General features: G+C 26.7%; 1 long non-coding RNA gene across 1 annotated transcript in view; it reads left to right on the top strand.

The window, feature by feature from the left end:
* LOC148227429 (uncharacterized) overlaps nt 1–12,358 on the top strand; it is a 57,302-nt gene that overhangs the window by 19,484 nt on the left and 25,460 nt on the right. The window lies entirely within an intron of this gene.

Genomic DNA, 12,358 nt, shown 5'->3' on the forward strand with positions numbered 1-12,358 from the left:
ATTTAAATTTAATAAATAATAATTTCAATCGAACTTTTTCACCTGATTATCAACTTGAATACATATAATATGCTCAACAATCAATGTGATTTGTACACCACCATAAAAATATAAATATAATGATATGCACTTTTTTAAGATTTAGATTCAAATGAGTATAATTGCAGTGTATATATAGATGTCCAGTATTGCGCTACTATCAGCGCAACCTACCCCCTTGATTTAAAAAAAATATTATTATAATTATTATTTAAAAAAAATAAAAACCAAATCAATTACAAATAAATTTATTTATATTCCATACATTAATTCCAAAAAATATTTTAGTTTTCATTAACTTTCACCATGGCAGATTTCACAGTTTCAGACGAATGATGCTGACTTCGGAGCCATGATTGAACATGCACCTTTAGTGTAGGGTCCCATGAAAACAGCGGCAAACCTATTAAATTAACGCTCATTAGATTTAATATGATAATTAAAGTTGCTCCTTTCTGACCAAATAGTATTCATGAACGAAAATCATCGTTTCGCCTTGGCAGAGGTTAATGCAATTGTTATTATTTCTTATAATATTACCAAGATAATCTCTGAAATTATTTACATTTATATTTAAATTTAGTATTTCACTTAGAACCCTTATATTTTCTTCGCCAGATTGTCTTGGATTGACAATTTCGTCTAATTCTCTGGAAATGGGTTCAAAAGTTTTAAATATATTGTACATCTTTTTATTAGTTAGCTTATAATTATTTAGATATTTTAAATTTGCTTCTTGCGTATTCATCAACCTCAATGTCATGTGTTTTATAATAATGTCGATTAACTTTTCTCAGGGGAGATTTCCTTATACTATATTGTCTCGAAAGTCAATATTCTTATAAAAATCTGTTTTAATTTAATAAGTTAGTTGTTTGTGTTCATCGTATGTGCATGTGTCTGCCGTGCAATTAGCCAAGATTGTGGTAACCAACCCCTTTGGAGGTGAAAACCGGCAGATATTTGCGCGTAAGTAGCACAATTTAATAAATAGTATAAATAGATTGATTAATATAATATATAAATAGTATAAGATAGAAATAATTAGTATTGTTACATAAAAAAAAATGGCCGATAGCGGCGTGAATATAGCGGGCGTAATTACGCCAGAAAATAGAATAAAAGAAATGGATGAATTAAAAACAAAATTAAATATATTATTATCAAATGGTAATATATTATCAAAAGAAAAAAAAACCATTATAACTAATACATTTGATATAATGTATAAACATTTATTAGATGTATTAAAAACTAATAGGGACGATGTAAATAATAAAAATGAAAATAATAACTCAATAATTGAGTTATTAAATGATGTTAGAAAAGATGTTTATAATATAAAGGATAAACTAAATTTAAATAACAATATTATTAAAAATAAAATGCAAAAGAAACATTATTCGGAAATCGTAAAAAAAGGAAAAGATATTGCGATAATTATACCTAAAAATTTGCAAAATATAGAGCAGACAAAAAAGGATTGCAAAAATTTAATTAAACCAACAGAATTAGAAGTTGGAATACAAAATATAAGACCAATAAGCAAAGGAGGTATAATAATTACATGTGATAGTAAAGAAGATGCATCGAAAATTACGACAGATGCAGTAAAAAAACTAGGAGATAAATATAATATAAAAGTAGGAAATTTAAAGAAACCAAAAATAAAAATAATTGGAATTTCTGAAGAATTAAAATATGATCAACTAAAAAAGTGTATAATGAAACAAAACACATGTGTAGAAGAAAACAAATGTTATTTAGAAGTAAAACATATTAAAAAAAACAAATTTAATAAGTATGATGCTATTATTGAAGTAGATGTTACGACATTTAAAAATATAATGGATGTAGGCAAATTAAATATTGAATGGGATAGGTGTAAAGTATATGAAGACATATTCATATACCGTTGTTATAACTGTTATGGTTATAATCACAAAGCCAGTGAATGTAAAAATAAAAAAAATTGTATAAAATGTGGTTCGGAAGAACATTTAATAAATCAATGCAACAAAAAAGAAAACTGTGTGAATTGCTGTAGAGCAAATAAATTACTAAATCTTAATTTGAATGTGGAACACAACTCCATGGATAGAAATTTTTCAATTTATAAAAGATACGAGCAAAATTACTATAATAAAATACAATATAATATAGTATAGCAATTAAAAAAATCAAGTTCATATGGGAAACAAGAATCAGTAACTGGGATATTAATCAATGCACAAGGTTATTTAAAACATAAAGAGGAAATAGAATTAATTACTGAAAAGGAATATCCAATATTTTTAGGGTTAACTGAAACCCATATCACAAATGACATTGAAGAATTTGAACTAAATATTGGCAATTATAATATAATTAGATGTGATTCTAATTCCAGACATACAGGAGGTGTTATACTGTATATTAGAAATGATATAAAATTCAATACTATATTTAAAAATAATCAAGATAAGACATACTGGTCTATCACAGTTAAGATTTTTATTGAAAAAATTCCCATAATATTATGTATAGCATACAGATCTCCAAATAGTAATCCGAATATATTCATAGAATTTATAAATAATATTGCAGAATGGAGTTTTGATCAAATTTTGGATACTGTTTTAATTGGAGATTGGAATTTTAATTGGAACAAATGTGAAGATTTTTACACAGCAAAATTAGAAAAAATATCAAATATATTTGGTTTAAGACAATGTGTCAAAGAAAATACAAGGACTAATAATAGATCGAGCACATTAATAGATTTAGTATTTACCAACAACAAAAAAATTTATTGTGAAGTAAAATCAACTCCAAGAATAACTGACCATTCAATTGTATATATTTATATAGAAAAACATAATGAACTTAAGTTTAAAAAAACAAAAAAAATTGATATAATTAAAAAAATTAATTTTAATAAATTAAGATTAGAATTACAAAAATGTGACTGGAATGTAGATAATATGGATGTTAATAGGATATGGAACAAAATTTATAAGAATATAGTAGATTGTAAAACAAAAAGTCAATATAATTTTAAAAAGGAATATCGTTACAACCCAAAACCGTGGTTTAATGATGATGTTAAAAATGCTATAAAGAAAAGAGATGAGTCATACAAAATTTTTCAAATATTAAAAACAGAACAAATAGAATATAAAGTCTTTAATGAAAAATGGAAAACATACACACAATGTAGAAATATGGCAGTCAAAGTATTAAGAATGGCTAAAAAGAAATGGTATGAAAAATTGATAGATGAAATACAAAATGATCCAAATAAGATGTGGAAATCAATAAAACAATTAATTAATCCAACTCAGAAAAACGACATAATAAAAATGGAAATTAATGGAAATATATATCAAGATCCTTATATAATGGCAGAAAAGATGAATACATATTACATTGAGAGCATAGAAGAAATTGTAAATTCAATACCAAGGATTAGTAATTTAGTACAATATAATAATAAAACATTAATTGTAAAATTTAGTAAATTTAAATCAGTATCATTAGATGAAATTCATAACATAATATGTAAATTTAAAAAAGGAACTAGTACTGATGAACTAGATATAAATATAATTAAAGAAACATGGGAAATAATAGGAACTAAATTAAATTATTTAATAAATAAAGCACTCTCATTAGGAGAAATGCCTGAAAATTTAAAGATTGCTACTATTGTACCTATACCTAAAATAAAAAATAGTAAAAAAGTTGAAGAAATGAGACCAATCAACATGCTACCGTGTATAGAAAAAATAATAGAAGAAGTAGTAATCAAACAATTAAAGGAATTTATTACTTCTCAAAACATAATATGTGAACAACAATCGGGATTCAGAGAAAAGCATTCCACTGAAACTGCATTACAAGTAGTGATAAATGATTGGCTGTTGGCTAAGGATACAAACAAAATCATTGGATCAGTTTTCTTGGATTTCAAGAGAGCCTTCGAAACAATAGACAGAGAAATAATGTTGAAGAAATTGGAGAGTATAGGTATAAGTGATATAGTTTTGAGATGGTTTAATAATTACTTATATAAAAGAAAACAAAAAGTTAAGATAAATAATGTATGTTCTGAAGAGAGGTTAGTGTATTATGGAGTACCACAAGGGTCTAAATTGGGACCATTGTTGTTTGTTTTATATATAAATGATATAGTTAATAACGTAAGAAAATGTAAAGTTCATCTATTTGCGGATGACACATTGATCTATTGCATGGGTGATAACATTGAAGAAGTTGTGAGTAATTTGAATGATGAATTAGGTGTGTTAGAGATATGGTTAAAGAATAATGTACTTAAATTAAATGAGAATAAAACTAAATGTATGTTTATTAATTATAAAAATGTGTTAGATGATAGTACCAAAATAGTAATAAATAACTCTAATATAGAAATAGTGGATAATATAAAATATTTAGGAGTAATTGTTGATACAAAATTAAACTTTAAAGAACATTGTAATTACATATTAAAAAAAATTAGTAGAAAAATAGGTTTATTATCTAGATTAAGAAATATATTAAGTATAAATACAAAAAAATTAATTTACAATAGTATAATATTGCCCCATTTTAATTATTGTGCAACACTTTTAAATATGTTGAATAAATTAGATAAACAAATGTTGCAAAAATTACAAAATAGGGCAATGAGAGTAATCTTAAATAAAAATAGATTAACTAATTGTAAAAGTATGATTGATAGATTAGAATGGTTGAATGTTCAAGAAATATTGAGTATGAATGTTTTAGTATTTATATATAAGTTAGAAAATAATATGTTACCACACTATTTTAATAAGTATTTAATAAGAAATAAAGATGTACATAAATATAATACTAGAAATAAAGAAAATTTAAAAATAATTAAGTATAAGAAAACGAGTACGGCTAGGGGAATTATGTACGGAGGTTTTAATTTATATAATAGTCTTCCAAGAGAAATCCGAAACAGCAAAAATATAACGGGTTTTATAAATGGAATAAAAAAACACCTTCGTACATATAGAAATAAAATATTATAATATTAAGTCTTTATTATTGTATATTTTTTCTTTCTGTTATGTATTTTTTATATATTTTTATATATGTTTACTAAATTTGTTAGATGTAAAGATTAGCTATTAAGCTAAATAAATTAATAAAATAAAATAAAATAAATAAATTATGCCCTCAACATGGTTATAATAACATGTTTAAATTGCTCAAAAGCAGAAATTATTCGGAAGCGAGATTTTGTGTTCTGGGATGAAGTGCATTCGAAAAAATATTAATTTCTTCCAATATAATAATCATAAGAGCCAGGACTCTTAAGAAACATTTATTGATAAATCGTGTACCATTCCAGAATATTTTATTTATTTTTATCTTGGTCCAAAAACTCGACCAATTTTAATAATTTCCATTCCAAGGTCTATGAAAATATTAAAAAACTATTTGGTTTTTATTTGATTGGTGAAATATTGAATAGTTTTTATCAACGAACATTTGCAAGCGATTAACTTGTGTAATCTATTTTATTGAATCATCCAAAACAAGTTGTAATCGATGATTCAAACAATGCAAGATAATGATATTGGGAAAATCTTTTTTATTCTTGTGCTCACTCCTAATGGATGGCATAAATAAACCTATCTGAATACACTCACCAATCGATTTTGATTTGAACTGTTTCTTCATTTTCTTGGTGAACAGCAATTTCAAGTAATTTTGATATGAAGTGTTCCTTCATTTTCTTTAAATACGAAGTCTCATCTTATTACTACCCAAAGAAATCATTTTTGCACAATAAATGCAAGTTTTTTTTATCTTTTACGAACAATCCATCATATTTACTTTTAAAAGCGTCATATTGCAGTTGATTGAGCTTGCTATTATATTGAGAGTGTGGGAGTGGTACAATACTTTTATTTATAAATATGTGAGCCTAAAATAAGTTTCTATGGAAAGTATCGTCTGTATTCATTGGTGAAAATTATGACGGATTACTTTTTGCTACTTTCCAGTCATGTCACCCCTTTATTCATTAAATTCAGAACACCGTTTTACATAGTTTGCTTATTAATAAAGTCAATTCCTTGAATAGAAAAAAATTGTGTTTGTTTATCTTTTCGTACAAAAGAAAAGAATCACTAGAAAAACATTGCACTTTGCAAATATGATATTTAATAGACCAGTTTAAAAACAACGATATTGTGACTTGCTCTTAATAAACCCTAACGGAAATAGCATTTGTGCCAAATTAGTAACAAATTGCTACAATTTTTTAGTAGGCTTATCTAAACTTTCTTAATATCCTTTGTGCATATTATATTAAAGATCACCTAAAATAATAAATCAATAATTAGACTGAACAGAAAACTATACTTAAATTTACATTTATATAAAAATTAAATTTTTGAGTTTATTACATATTTTTTTGTTTAAATGTAATGATTCAGCCCAATTCATAATGATTTATGTACAAATCGTTTGCTATATTAGGGTACAGAATTAAATAATGGCCAGATCCACATTTAATGTGTTTTAAGTTTTTGGTAGTAAATCTTTAATAAAACAATCTGAATACACTCACCTCTCAATTTACGCGATAAATACGTTCCAGAAATTATCGTGTAAATCGAGGCATAAAACGAATTTGTTTTCACGTGTACTTTTTAACGTTTCTTAAAATTATAAAGTAAACGAGCAAAATTTTCAGCGACAATATTGACATTTTAATATAAGATTATTTTTTAAGCTATGACTTGTGTTAATGTTCCTCTTACCAACAGAACTGATGATTATGCTAGGACGTTTTGAGCTTTAAGCTTTAATGTTTTGTAATAGGAAGCTATAGTATTAATTATATATTATAAATCTTTGTTTGATTTTCATTGATATAGAAATTAAAGATATTTTTTTATTAAAATATAAATTATTGAGCTGCAATTTACAAACGCAACATAATCTAAAAATTGAAAGTTCGCTTAAAAAAATATAAGAGTTTTAAAAGGTCAACGGCCAAAAATATACGAAGCGTCCACGTACATCATTAGAGCTTGTTTTGATGACTTAGCATGAAAAAATCTCAGGAACAACTTTTCCAAGTAGGTTGCGAATATCAAAAGACTTGTTATGATTGGTTTGCATTCTTTCATTTCTCGGAAAAGGAAACACCCCTAAAATAAGATTATTTTTCTTCTTTTTTTTATGTTTTGTTCAATTAATACAGAGTAAAATAAAACTAATACAATAATAGACAATTCAATCATAGCTGTATAAAGCTTATTTATATATATAATAATTGTAATTAAATGTAATAATTTATGGTACATTTTTTAAGTTTGCCAAAACACTTGTTCTTTCCCATTGTTCATGGTATTATTATGATGTATCTATATTTTGAGTTCGATGAACTGTTATTCCGAAAACGAATGCCATTGATTAATGATATAAAAATCCCATAAGTATTTTAAGCTTGTTTTCGCCGTCGCGGGAAAGCCCTGATAGAAAAATATTAATGTAACATCTTTTCAACTGGCGGCACACGATTTTGATGATTTAATATTTATTATAAGCGAAAATTCAATTTAGACATCAATTATTATAAGCAAAAATTTTATTTTAGACATCAATTGATTTGCTAGTTTTGTGATTAATTAATTTATATGGCAAAATTATTAAATAATACGTTTATAATTTACTTTTATATTTTATTAGAGTTTCCAAATATTTGTTGTTTTTAACTATTCCAATATCGAACTATCGATTAAAAAAGATTTGTTTTCATTAACGAAATTTTATTTAATTTATTTACTAGCTTTCGAACGTATTTATGTAATATTGCCATTTAAAATTCACAGTAAAATAAGCATTTATCTCTCACATCAAGCGACTATCTATGTGACTTATTTATTGTCACGTTGAAGACAACATGAATTAGGAATTTAAGTCGCTTGAAGCAATAAGCAAATAAACATCCCATCGCCTTTAAATGTGCCAATAATAAGGTTTTTACCTTAATCATATTTGTGTTTAAATTCTTAACAATCCACTACACAGCTTTGGTTGGTTAATTCTTTATATTAACAGCACATTGTAAGTTAACTTGTTGTAGGAATTTAACTGTTTTGTCATTATATTATCTATTTTATTGTCAATGAAAAAATGAGCAAGCTGTAACTGTCAGCAAATCTTAAATTGAGATATTATAGTGTAAGTATCACTTATTGTTTACAATTATTTAATTTAGGTGCCAAAAAAATCTATTAAAAATATTTTATATTATATATTTTATAAGCGTATGTAAAGCCTTAAATATTTACTATGTTTTTGTAATTATGTCATTTGAGTGTCCCTATTTGTGTCCCTATAAACGACATATAATCTTTGATTATTATATTAACCACTTAAATAAGAGTAAGTTATATTTTAAGTTATCTAGCTTTTCAATGAGCTCATCAGACATATACATACTACATGTTTTAGTCGACAGCTATACGAGATGATGATCCAATTAATATACATTGCAACATATATCTTTAAGGATATTTTGTAACATAATTATTAATAATCAAATTTTAATTAAATTACATAGTATAATTTATTTTTAAAATCATTTTCTATTTTAAAAATATACAATATAAAATATTATTTTTTAATATAGTATTAAATTAGTATTTTTTAAAAGGATTGCTACAATATCAAATATTTATTGTATATGTTTGTCGTATATTTTTAATCTTCATTGTTTATTCACATATGATAATATATGTAGTTATATTGTTAATTTTATTATATTTTAAATATTTTTTCACGAGTCCACCTTGAATCTCAATTGCTTCCGGAAAGCGAATGTAAACGTCCATTACCGAGATCCAGATGCAAACATTACTTGCATAAAATATTATGCAAGTAATCTCGCTGCTGCGATCTGGTGCAGCTTTGTTTACTATTTTGATGAGTTTGCACAAATCACCCCCTTTCGGTAAGTTTTGTTATGACCAGACATACACGCGGCTTTACAGCCTAAGCGAGATTCTCAGAAGAAGAAAATTAGAAAATCAATTGCTAAAAAACATACAACACTGAATAATGCATGGAAAAAAAGACAGAAGGCGAGTATTCATCGGGGGACAAAAAAAATCAAGCGAAAAACATGTTTGTTTGCCGAAAGGGTAACAGGCCGGTCATGCAACATTGTATGAAATATCTATTGAAACACAAACAAAAACACAAACAAGGGACGTCTCCAATGAAATTCATTGGAAAAGCAAACAATTTTTCAACGGGCGCTCTAGTAATTTAGAGCGATTCAAAAATTGGAGCACATATTTGTACTGCGAGTATGCTGATGAATATTCGTTGTAATTTTTTATCAGATGGCAATCTATTTTTTTATTATTAACAATATTAATTTTGTTGTTTCAAATGATAATTTATCTTATTTGTATAAACAATTTAACATCTCGTAGAATGCAGCCGTAATAATAACATGGCAGGCCCTTCAAGATCAACATGTTTGTCTATCGGGAGGAGAGCAACACCTGACGTTGTTTATATAGATAACACAGGAATTTCCTTCCACCCTAACCGATTTATAACTGGGGGTGGTAAGTGGATAAGGCGCCGCAAATAAGTATGTTGTCCACTTGCGCAAAAACATCTACTTACTCTATTATAATTTATTATTATATATAATTGTAAAGAGTGGTAAAAGAGTGTAAGTAAAACTGAACTAATTTCATGGTGTTTTAACAAAGTATTGTAGAGAAGTGTCATTAAAGAGTGTAGTTAAATAAAGTACATAGAAATCTCGGTTTATAAACATAGCCCAATACAAATAAAATTTCACCTTAAGAAATAATGGGAAATTTAGTTTGTATTTTCCAAAACATAAAAATTATTAATACAAAATTTGATATTTCAATGAATTTGATATTTCAATGAAATCGTTTTCTTTTCGTGGAACTTTAATCAAATAACACTCGTTTCTTCCTTCTTTTGAGGATTTAGCAAAAATGTGACATTATATTGTCATTGAATAGATTCTTATCTCGCAATTCATAATTTTCACTCACAAAATTTTGCACTGCTTCCCACATTTTACATATATCTATAATCCTCCACTCATCCAAATATCATCCTTATTTACCTCAAATCCTATTTTCTTCCCTAAGGACACAATTTCACTGATATTTGTCGGGTCTCGTTCATAAGCAAACCCGTTAACGTAATTAATCCACAGTTTTCTCTAAACAGAATTGAGGATTCTCTTGATAACCACATCCCGAGGCAGCTCATGATGTGGAAACGATATTTCCAAAAGTCTTTGAGGGTAAAATTCGTTCCTTCGTTCTGAAATAGTGATTTAGTGTAAATCTTTTTTAAAGCTCGAAATGATCTGCTGTTTTGAGGAAGAAACTTGCTCTAAATGAACTCAAATTTGTTCAGTAAGTCGTCCTCAAAATCTGGAGGATGAGCAAGAGCATTATCCATAACCTACAATACCTGGAGCACAAATTATTTTTAAAAGGTATGTTTTCACTGAAGTAAGAATAATCGGCATTCAAGAAGAATCACCGGCTCAGTTGAGAATAAAATGATGCAATACATACTGCTCGTATTGTAAGAACTTTGATCGTATTGCGAAACACTCGCAAACCGAAACTCGCAATCCGAGATTTCACTGTATTGATAATATTACTTTTTGTGTTGAAAAACTGTTGAAATTCATCGTCATTTTGGCTTTTTTATGGCAACGAAATTATAAACCGACAAAATTTAGCAAAACAATATGGTAAATTTATAGTAAAAAAAATGACTTTCATAATGAAGAAATAAATAAAATGCCAGTCATTGTCACTGACGAAATCATTCATGATATTAACAAATACATAAATATAAACTTTCAAGTATTCAGAACTGTTATTAATAAAATGACTACCAAAATAATAAGCTATCGGAAACTACGCCAGTGGGGTGTAGAAAAAGAGTGCAAGCCCGAGACTTTTATGGGTTAGAATAAAAAAGCCTGTTGGTAGATTGACTCAATGCGTTATATTGAAAAATAAATAATAAAAGGGGCTTTAATGCTATTGTAAGCCATTCTCTATATTCATGTTTTATATATTTTTTTGACTTCGCTTATCAAATACTTATTGTAAACAAAATGATTCTTACAGAGTTTTGATAAACTCTATATAAAATTGATTTCCATAATTTTTTTGTAAATAATTTTTTATTAGGTAATAAATTGTCTTCGTCCAAGTAACGTGAAAAGCTATTTATAATGCTTAAAAATATTTTAATTAATAACTCGATGCATCATCTTAAGCAGTGACAAAACTAGTATTTTTTGCAAAAATAATACTGCTCCTAAAAATACTCATTGACAAGAAATAAGAAAAGGTATTGCACCAAAATAATAAAAAAAACTCCCCTTTCAAAAATACCTTACAAGCCAAAATTAATAAAATTAAGAAGAATTAAGAAAAACTCATTTCAGAGTCATCAAAGTGTATTGACTAAGACAATTTAAAATAAAGAATACACCTCAATTAAATAGTTAATATTAAAAAAAATTAAAAATATATTATGTACAATGTAAAACTCCTTAACATGTTTTAAAACTAAATTTTGATTGTAACATGGATGTATACATTTTAATTACATAAATTTTATAAAGATATGGCAAAGGAATGCGAATCTTTTATGATCGTCGCGTATTCATTAAAAAAAATATTACGGGCAATTCAAGGTTATTAATTGCAATAGCGACGTTTTGATATTATATTAAAAACGTAACTTACGAGGCAGGTACTATAATACAAGGGAACGAGGAAAAAATGTAGCAGAAAGAAGCACAAAAGCTCTTTAAAAACCCGTGTCATTGTTATCGCCGGATAATTTATGATTTTTTAGTCCGCGGGAAAAGCTCTCCACACCGCTTAAGCTATCTGATTACCGGAAGCGGAAAGTATACGAATGTGTGAAGTTAAAAACATACTCATTAAAATAATTACAACACTGTGTATTTTTAGATAATAAAATAAATATTTTAATTTAAAGCTAAAATGAAAAAATACCGTTCGCGCTGTAGATGCGAAAATAATACCTTCATGATTTCAACCCTCGTAACTAATAATGTATCGACGTCAAATGGAGGTGGATCGGAGAGGGTGGAATGGTAAGGGTGGGTCTTGCGAAGGGCGAAGTGGCGATAGGTAAATTCCTTTAATTAATCACGTCCCCATAGTCCAAAATACGTGGGAGTGGGTGCTTTATACACACTATTGTACATCGGTATTCGCGTATGAAT

Source organism: Plectrocnemia conspersa, unplaced genomic scaffold (assembly GCF_051122295.1).
Source record: "Plectrocnemia conspersa isolate PC_06_02 unplaced genomic scaffold, ASM5112229v1 ptg000013l, whole genome shotgun sequence".
Lineage (NCBI taxonomy): Eukaryota > Metazoa > Arthropoda > Insecta > Trichoptera > Polycentropodidae > Plectrocnemia > Plectrocnemia conspersa.